Source organism: Eumetopias jubatus, unplaced genomic scaffold (assembly GCF_037043125.1).
Source record: "Eumetopias jubatus isolate StellerSeaLion01/CBP00866 unplaced genomic scaffold, mEumJub1_p1.0 scaffold_12, whole genome shotgun sequence".
Taxonomy (NCBI): Eukaryota; Metazoa; Chordata; class Mammalia; order Carnivora; family Otariidae; genus Eumetopias; species Eumetopias jubatus.
This window is the reverse complement of record NW_028274818.1, coordinates 52996950-53005115: the sequence shown is the minus strand read 5'-3', so window position 1 is coordinate 53005115 and position 8166 is coordinate 52996950. Positions and strand designations below refer to the sequence as shown.

Genomic DNA, 8166 nt, shown 5'->3' with positions numbered 1-8166 from the left:
GGCTCCCTGCTCCGTGGGGAGCTTGCTTCTCCCTCTCCCCTTGGTCCTCCCCCCGCTTGTGCTTTCTCGCTCTCTGTCAAATAAATAAATAAAATCTTTTAAAAAAATAAAAACAAAGATTCAGATGTCTTTAAAAAAGCACTGCACCTGATTTTTCTAGAAAAAAATCATACATTGTTATGTGGCAGAAGTGCTTCACGTGTACTTGCTCTTTTGTCAAAATATTTAAATGACATGCACTCAAGGTCAAGATTCAATAACGAAAGTTCCAAAATGAACAATTTATAAAAATTTATAATCTTTATGCTTCTCAAAAGGTTTTGATTCAGAAAATGGCACTTTTATATAAAAGGGAACAAAAATATGTATAAAGAATATATATAAATTTTATATATAAAGAGGTATATAAAAATTCAGAAAACTAGATTTTTTCGGGCAGTTTTTAGAATACTCACTATTTCGGGCAGTGGGAGTTAAGTAAATGAATCTGTTTTGGCACACACAACTACTGTTCATATAATATCATTGAATATTTTAAGTGTTAGCTTAGGACTTCACTTTAGCAATATGATAGAGTAACTATCCTAGAAAATCTTTTTTGTACAGAACACCTAAAATTCCTAAACAAATTTCTTTGAATCTTTGTATTTTTTTTTTAAGATTTTATTTAAAGAAAGGGGGGGCGGGGCAGAGGGAGAGAGAGAATCTCAAGCAGACTCTGCACTGAGTGTGGAGCCTGACATGGGGCTTGATCTAATGACCCTGAGATCATGACCTGAGCTGAAATCAAGAGTTGGACGCTTAACCCACTGAGCCACCCAGGCGCCCCTCTTTGACTCATTTTAAATGCATAAATGAACCAGTAAGAAAGGGAGCTCCTTAGAGACCAGAAATGCCCCCGACACTGATGTAATTAGGTGCTTAAGCTATTGATACCCTGGGGTAGTGCTGATCTGGTGTGACTTAGGACTTTGGTTTTTGATGATTAAGGGGAAACAGGCAAACAAAGCCTACTGCCTCCTGCATAAGTGGAGAAGTTAGATAAGAGATCCCCATGTAAAACAAGCTTCTGAAAGGAGACCCCCTTGGTAGAGGGTGATGATAAACTTGCCTGTGTTTGCATTGGCTCTGGGGATCTGCTCTGAGCATTAACCACAAGCTGACACTTAACAGAGGTTTGAACACTTTACAAGCTGAGATTCATAGTGTTCCTAGGTTGATAAAAGCAAATGCAAAATAAAACAACTTAAACCCGGTTCTCAAAGAATTGCTGAAGATAAAAGTTCCAAGGCACATAATCTCACGATTTTTTTTTAATCACAAAACACCCAAGGAAACAAGCTACTAATGAGACATTATCAGCAAACAGAATCAGATTTGCAAATATTTAATGTATTAGAACTATCGGAACCTGACAACAAAACATATTTATAGAAATAAAGGAGGAAATTAAATGTGTGAGTGGGGTATAAGAAATGATAAAAATAGCTAGGCAAATTTGGAGGGGGAATTGAGAGCATTATATATATAGGGGCGCCTGGGTGGCTCAGTCGGTTGAGTGCCTTCAGCTTGGGTCGTGATCCCAGGGTCCTGGGATCAAGCCCATCAGGCTCCTTGCTCAGTGGGGAGTCTGCCTCTCCCTCTGCCTGCTGCTCCCCCTGCTTGTACTCTTGCATGTGCTCTGACAAAATCTTTAAAAAAAAAAAAAAAAGTGCCTCGTAGATTTCCTGACATATGTCCCTGATTGTTGTTAAGTGCCACATAAAGGTAGCTTTATTATTACATAACATTCTTTTCCCCAGACATTCGAGTCATCTTGTAAACACATAATAGTCCTCAGTTTTATGGTCAGAACAACAGCGTGAGTCTGGAGAAACTTGTCTCAAAGGTCTGTCAGCTCTACCTTCAAAATATACCCAGCATCTGATACTTTTTCTTACCTCCAGCCACCACCCTGGTTCAGGTGACCATCTTCCACAGCAAAAGCTTCCTAACAATCTTGCTTGCATCCTTACCCCTCAGCAGTCAGTAAGGGTCAGATCAGATCACTCCTCTGCTCAAAACCCTTCAGTGGTTTCCCATCTCAGAGAAAAGCCAGAGTCCTTATAGTGGCCTCCAAAGCCATTTGTTGGCCTTCTGGTAGGGTGAGGTCAACTAACAGGCTATTTCCATTTTGTTCAATGAAAATAATTTACATGGGCTCTTAGTAATGGGTATTAATTTTCCAGGGGGTGAAATCAAATATTAGAAGTATAAATGTGGGAGTTATTCAAAGTGGAGTTACCAATGACTCAACAGTACCCTACACACCCATCCCTCACCTCCCTCTGTAAGTGGTAGGTGACAAGTTGAAAGGATTACGCGTTCCAAGGATAGGAGGGTACCTCGAACTTGAGTCCAAGCTCCCACCCAGTGTCAGAGGCTAAAGTCACATCAGGGTTTTCATTTTTTAAAATAAACCCAGCCATTTTGGATAACCCTTTGTCCCATAAAGCCTCCCAAGTCTTCCCCAATCTTCTGTCAAGCCAACTTTACCGATTCTAGGTATACACTGGGAGTTTTCAGACCAGATGGCAAGACCTTTAATACTCCTGCCTGTAGTGTTTCGTCTAGTGGTCTTGGCCCTCCTCCTTCGAGGCCCCTAAGCGATTGATCCTTCAGTGTACTAATTCTGCCCATTACAATGCTACATTGTAGTATATTCTGACAACTGCTGTGTGGCCTCTGGCAACTTTATCCTGAGGTGGTTTTATCTGTAAAATGGAGGAAATTCCTCACTTGCTGTCTTAAGGATTAAATAAAACACTTAGCATAGAGTAGGCATTCAAAAACTGCTTCCCTTATTGTTTTTATTAAATAAGACGCGATTGGTGTTTCTAGTATACTAAACATGTCCCTTGTAATTTATTACCATTAGTCTTCATGAAGTTTTCAGCCAGCCATGAATTCACCTTAATGGCCGTCTTCCAAGCCATAGACCATCATGATAGACTGCTGCCTAATTTTATTGTTGACCTTTGGACACCTAGTCACAATTTCTCAGAGATTGAGCTAATCCCATCAGCAATAAATTCATACTTTCCGGTACAAGTGTGGATGTCAATGTGGCTGGGGTAAGTTTTCTGATACTTTGAAAGCCATCAAAAGCTCACAATCAGACTCCAGTGTTTATTTCGAGTCACATTGTATCCAGATTTGCAGTATCCGTCTCAGTCTCAAGTAGGTTAATCTCAGTCTCAAGTAGGTTAAGTCCAAGGATAAATTGCAACCCAAATGTCTGTCACCCCCACACTTCAAGTACTAAATGTGCAGATTTGGAATACCTAAGGCTTTTATGTTGCCAGAAGCCAAAGCAGTCTCTTTAGGAATTTAGGGAGTAATTGACTGGCAACCCACTAGTTTACGATTATTCAGTAATGACCAAAATCCCAATTTTCACTTACAAAATTAGCACTACTACTAAATATACCTATTTTCTAAAGGATTGGTATAACCACAGTACTGACCTGTCTTAAAATCTATTAGATTTTTAGGCTTTCTTTCAATTTGTACGGGGGGGGGGAGGGAGATACCAAGTTACTTCCTTTTATCATCTATCAACACTTCTAAGAAACCATGGTGCTTAATAGCAAATATTTTTGAGAGGGATTTCATTCAGCCCTAGAAAATTTCTGCAAAATATGCAGCTCATCCCAGATCATGTCACTCTTCTAAGTTAATACAAATACAGGATTTTAAACAAAAGGGCTATAGTATATTCCTCTGCAAATTATCTTCAAGCCCAAGACACCCTATAAAATACACATGAAAAGGTCAACTAATGAAACTAATGTCACAGGGTCTCAAACTACAAAGATGTCCTACTTCCCTTCCTTCATACCATTAAATTGAAAGAAGCACTCTTGATCAGATGGTTTATAAAAATTTATTGAAATTGGAAATTTGATCTATCACATCACATAAGCATCCATTCAGGTGCCTGCAAGGACAAAGAAGCTGTTTTTAGTCCCATTTCTGTGTTTCAATTCTAATGGTATTGAGTACATAGAATATCAGATCTTTTATAATCATCAAGTGATCAGTGAGAGAGTTCAAGTTGGAGTGAGATCATCATGTATTCTGGAATAAGACAACAGTACTGATATCTTCAGGCCTCACCTTTCAACTGGTAAGCTGCTCTCATAACTGGATTGCTGCTCTCATAAACACCCTAAAAGCAACAACTGCAAGTTAGTTAATCATGGTAAAAAAAAAACCCTTATATGATGGTTGCTAATAAAGTAACCTCAGAATCAAAATGGAACGGTTTTAAGAGTGATATCATTCTATTTCATTTGGCAGAATCACTACATCACTGGTTACATTCTAACTTATCATCTAGATCAGAGACCAACTTACCTCTAAATCTTCAGGTTGGCAAGTCTGCCTGTTTGAATATGGGAGAAATAAAGCCCTTCATTTAGAATTTGTCCTTCATTTTCCCCATTTTTCACTTTGAGAAGTTAACATTTAGGGCAGCAAACCTATTCCACATGACAGTTGTGTAGGTGTCATACACTATTACCCAAGCCCATACATCATGTAATACCATGAGTGAATCCTAATGTAAACTCTGGACTTGATAATGGCTTATTATAGATTCGTGATTGTAACAAGTCTCACTCTAATGTTGAATGTGGATAGTGAGGTGTGTGAAGACAGGATATACAGAAAGTATGTTCAGTTTTGCTGGGAATACTGAAACGGCTCTGGAAATGGAGTTTATTAAAACTAAGTAACTCACTCTGACATAATCTATTCAGATTTACATGCCATAATTTCCTGGCAAAAATGTATCAGCCTGTATTTCTCAAGTTATGAGTCCTTAGAACTATTTGTGTATGTATGAGCCACTATAGTATTCAAACCCTGAACATTTTCTGTGGTAGAATGGCTAATTTTCCTTTTCAAGGGTTATGGATAGGATTGCTGCAGCCAGATACATCAGATAGGAGCGAAAGACATTTTGCTCATCACTGCTAGTCTGCTGAACTATGGTTTCATCATTGTACCGGCTTTCAACCACTTTATAATACAAATCAAACTTGAAATTTCTGTACCTTAGCTTAAAACTCCTTGTTCCAGGCTTTGTAAGGTGCCCCAAACTCTTCACACCTGCAGAAATTTAGTCAAATTTAGTAGTAAGTAATAACAAGTAGGTTTCTGAAGTTTTCCTGATACTGTTTCAGTTTTTAAAAATCTTCACTTTTTTTCAGAGAGATTCCCATCTGTTTTTAATTTCAAAAATCATCACTAACAGCATCTTGCTTAGTAACCAAATAAGATTAATAGAATACATACCTTTATATGAAAATGTCTTCAAACTCAGTACCTAACAAAAAGATACTGCTTTAGAGACACATCACAACAGCCAAATCCTCCCTGCAACACCAGAAAGCACTTAACAGTGTATTCCAGAAAGACTTGACTTCAGAAAATGAACTGTTTTTGTCTTACCCCAAGCAAGCCATCCATGATAGTGGCCTATAAGCTAGAAAAGAAACAAGACATTTCATTAAAATGTTAATTATCACTGAATTAATTGGACTGACAATTATCACTGTCACAGGGTTCTTCAGTGTTAAATTTGTCTACATGCTCATTTCAGGTCAGACATTTGATCAACATCATTTCAAAAACCCCGTTCAGAGTACGCTCAACATGCATTCACTAACCAGCCATAGAAAACTAGTAACTTGGTAGTTAAGCGTTCTACTTCCACATTCACAGTAAGTTTTGGACCTACTAAAATGTTTGATACTTACCCCAAATACGGTCGGTCCAGACATGTGTTAAGACTCAAGTCCACCTAAGAAATAAAGATAGTTAACAAGACACCAGAGATGAATTTTCTCTCCCACGAATTTAAAAAATGCCCGAAATCAGGTAGAGCTAATTAAGACCTTCACATTCAGTCAGTATTTGCTTATCATCATCCAGGCTGGTTTTTTTTTTTTTTTTTACAAATGACAGGGTCCTAACTAATGGTAACAGGACAAGGATCTGGCCATTAATTTAATGCCTTCAGCAATGCACTCTAGCATTTCATGGGAGGAGTGGTTTCTGTGCATAAGGCAACTATGAAAAGCCATTAGTGGCATTCTTTGTCATGTTTGCCCAGTTACCAATGTTTTAGTTCAATTAACTTTACTCACCCCTTAAACTTCCAGATACTCCTGTTTAGTGCCTACAAAAAAGAAATTAAGGGTGCCTGGGTGACTCGGTTAAGCAACTGCCTTCGGCTCAGGTCATGATCCCGGAGTCCCGGGATCCAGTCCCACATCAGGCTCCCTGCTCAGCAAAGGAGCCTGCTTCTCCCTCTGACCCTCCCCCCTCTCATGTACTCTCTCTCCCTCTCATTCTCTCTCTCTCAAATAAATAAATCTTAAAAAAAAAAAAAAGCTTTAAAAAAAAATTAAGTTAGTGACATTTTCCTTATGCTATTAGTACCAAACCAGTTTTACGATCAATGCAGATACATCAAATGGTGTCTTTCTTAAATGATCCAATCTGCTGAACTATGCAACCATCATAGTATGTTTTTCAGGTTCCCCAAGCATTTAACAGAAGATACCAGAGTACAGAAGTTCACATTTGTGTTAAAAAAAAAAAAAAAACACCGAGTAATATGGACTACATAATACAAGGTTTCTCACCTCTTTGCCCATAGCAAGGGTGTGAAACTTAGGACCTAGGAAGAAACAGCTTCATGTAAACTTGGTAGCAATCTCTGAATTTTTTAAATCACCATTTTATGTGCCTCAGTTAGTGTAACGGTGGTAATAACTCTCGTCATTCTCACAGTCAAGAGTAGCAAATAAAATGTCATCATTGTAGCACTTTCAACCTAACCTCCCTTTTGTGAGAATTGCAGTAACTTACCTTGGCAGCCACTTCCACCCCTTTGGCACAGAACTAGAAAACAGACAAGGAATATCCAATAAAACACACCGAGCAGCCAAGTCAATTATCAACGTTCTAACTACTTAAGCCTCAGAGTAGGATTTTTCAGAAATCCCTTCTGTCCACTACTCTTAAACCATCACAGGCTTTACAAAAAGACCACCTCCAACCAGATCTGATTCCCACCACTGGATTTACCCGTTTCTTACCTGTCCATCAGAAGCCATCAAAAGCCACATTGCATTCGTGCCCAGCACAATTACTACAGAAAAGATGACGATTTTTAGAATACCATTTTGCTCTAAACTAAGTCTAAGCATGCCTATCATCTATACCAGGTCGTCTACACCACCCGTGACTTCATGACTATAAACAGTGCACTTCACAGGTTAGAGAAAGCGCACTGCACAAAAGTTGGGCACCACTGACGTAAATGGTGCATTGCAGGATGCAGCCATTGAGAGAACCACGTGGACTAACCACCCCAACCGCCGGCCTCCCGGAGCAAGAGGCCGCAGGAGGCCCGGGCCGAGGTCATTAACAAAGGCCCACCTGGGTGATCTGCACTCGCCGCCATCAGAGCCGTTGGCATTCATCAACAGTCTCAGATGTCCCTACCAACGCAAGCTTCATCACAGGCAGGGAACGCGAGCCCAGGGATTTTTCGCAGTTCAGCCCCCACAACCCAAGTAGTTTAGGCCGCACCCTACGCGTAATCATCTACCATCTTCATTTTGTGAAGCCTGCAAAGGCTCACTACCAGCCTAGAAATACATGTATAAGGTGACTTTAATTGCCAAGAGTTGGCAGCCTCGCGCCAAGAAGCCACTAAGCAAAAGGAATACTTACACACGGAACGCCGACCCCTAGCCTCGAAAGACCGAGATGGCCGCCAGCGCGAGTATATAAGGATGGAGGTTTTTATGACGTCATGACGCATCCTCCCCGCCAGCGCCGGCTTCAGCTCCTCCCCCTCTCCTCCCTTCATCGCTTCCTCCTCCTCTAGCCACACCTCCTTCCTCTTGGCCCCGCCCCACCTCGCCGTTGTGGGCGGAGACACGACCGCCCGCGTGACTCAGGGCTCCCGCCCTCCGACCGACTGAGAAGGAAGAGAGGGGAGGGGGCGCGAGGGACGGAAAGCGCTGGGGGAGGGGGAGGGGGGCGGTGTAAGGGTGAGTGATTTCCTTCCGGCACGTCGCCCGCTCCGGGGGAGGGGGTGGGGGG

General features: G+C 40.8%; 1 long non-coding RNA gene and 9 other non-coding genes across 14 annotated transcripts; all 10 read right to left on the bottom strand.

Moving 5' to 3' along the window:
* Nucleotides 1–3909: 3909 nt before the first annotated feature.
* LOC114224016 (uncharacterized) lies at nucleotides 3910–7945 on the bottom strand. Of its 5 annotated transcripts, XR_003612286.2 has the most exons (12): nucleotides 7792–7945; nucleotides 7152–7204; nucleotides 6922–6954; nucleotides 6696–6730; nucleotides 6195–6226; nucleotides 5805–5848; nucleotides 5497–5530; nucleotides 5341–5371; nucleotides 5100–5154; nucleotides 4399–4426; nucleotides 4159–4210; nucleotides 3910–3979 (listed from the first exon to the last, which is right to left on the bottom strand). It is a non-coding gene; the product is annotated as an uncharacterized LOC114224016 (long non-coding RNA). The 5 variants fall into 5 exon arrangements; XR_015766491.1 differs by having other exon boundaries at nucleotides 3910–4210; nucleotides 5341–5421; XR_015766490.1 differs by having other exon boundaries at nucleotides 3910–4210.
* LOC114224039 (small nucleolar RNA SNORD81) lies at nucleotides 4046–4122 on the bottom strand. Its single transcript, XR_003612299.1, has one exon. It is a non-coding gene; the product is annotated as a small nucleolar RNA SNORD81 (small nucleolar RNA).
* LOC114224029 (small nucleolar RNA SNORD47) lies at nucleotides 4283–4360 on the bottom strand. Its single transcript, XR_003612289.1, has one exon. It is a non-coding gene; the product is annotated as a small nucleolar RNA SNORD47 (small nucleolar RNA).
* Nucleotides 4976–5054, bottom strand: LOC114224032 (small nucleolar RNA snR60/Z15/Z230/Z193/J17). The gene has a single exon (XR_003612292.1). It is a non-coding gene; the product is annotated as a small nucleolar RNA snR60/Z15/Z230/Z193/J17 (small nucleolar RNA).
* On the bottom strand, nucleotides 5218–5301 carry LOC114224040 (small nucleolar RNA SNORD79). Its single transcript, XR_003612300.1, has one exon. It is a non-coding gene; the product is annotated as a small nucleolar RNA SNORD79 (small nucleolar RNA).
* On the bottom strand, nucleotides 5611–5675 carry LOC114224035 (small nucleolar RNA SNORD78). Its single transcript, XR_003612295.1, has one exon. It is a non-coding gene; the product is annotated as a small nucleolar RNA SNORD78 (small nucleolar RNA).
* LOC114224031 (small nucleolar RNA SNORD44) lies at nucleotides 5920–5980 on the bottom strand. The gene has a single exon (XR_003612291.1). It is a non-coding gene; the product is annotated as a small nucleolar RNA SNORD44 (small nucleolar RNA).
* Nucleotides 6513–6577, bottom strand: LOC114224034 (small nucleolar RNA SNORD77). Its single transcript, XR_003612294.1, has one exon. It is a non-coding gene; the product is annotated as a small nucleolar RNA SNORD77 (small nucleolar RNA).
* On the bottom strand, nucleotides 7029–7090 carry LOC114224036 (small nucleolar RNA SNORD75). Its single transcript, XR_003612296.1, has one exon. It is a non-coding gene; the product is annotated as a small nucleolar RNA SNORD75 (small nucleolar RNA).
* On the bottom strand, nucleotides 7510–7589 carry LOC114224030 (small nucleolar RNA SNORD74). The gene has a single exon (XR_003612290.1). It is a non-coding gene; the product is annotated as a small nucleolar RNA SNORD74 (small nucleolar RNA).
* Nucleotides 7946–8166: the final 221 nt, after the last annotated feature.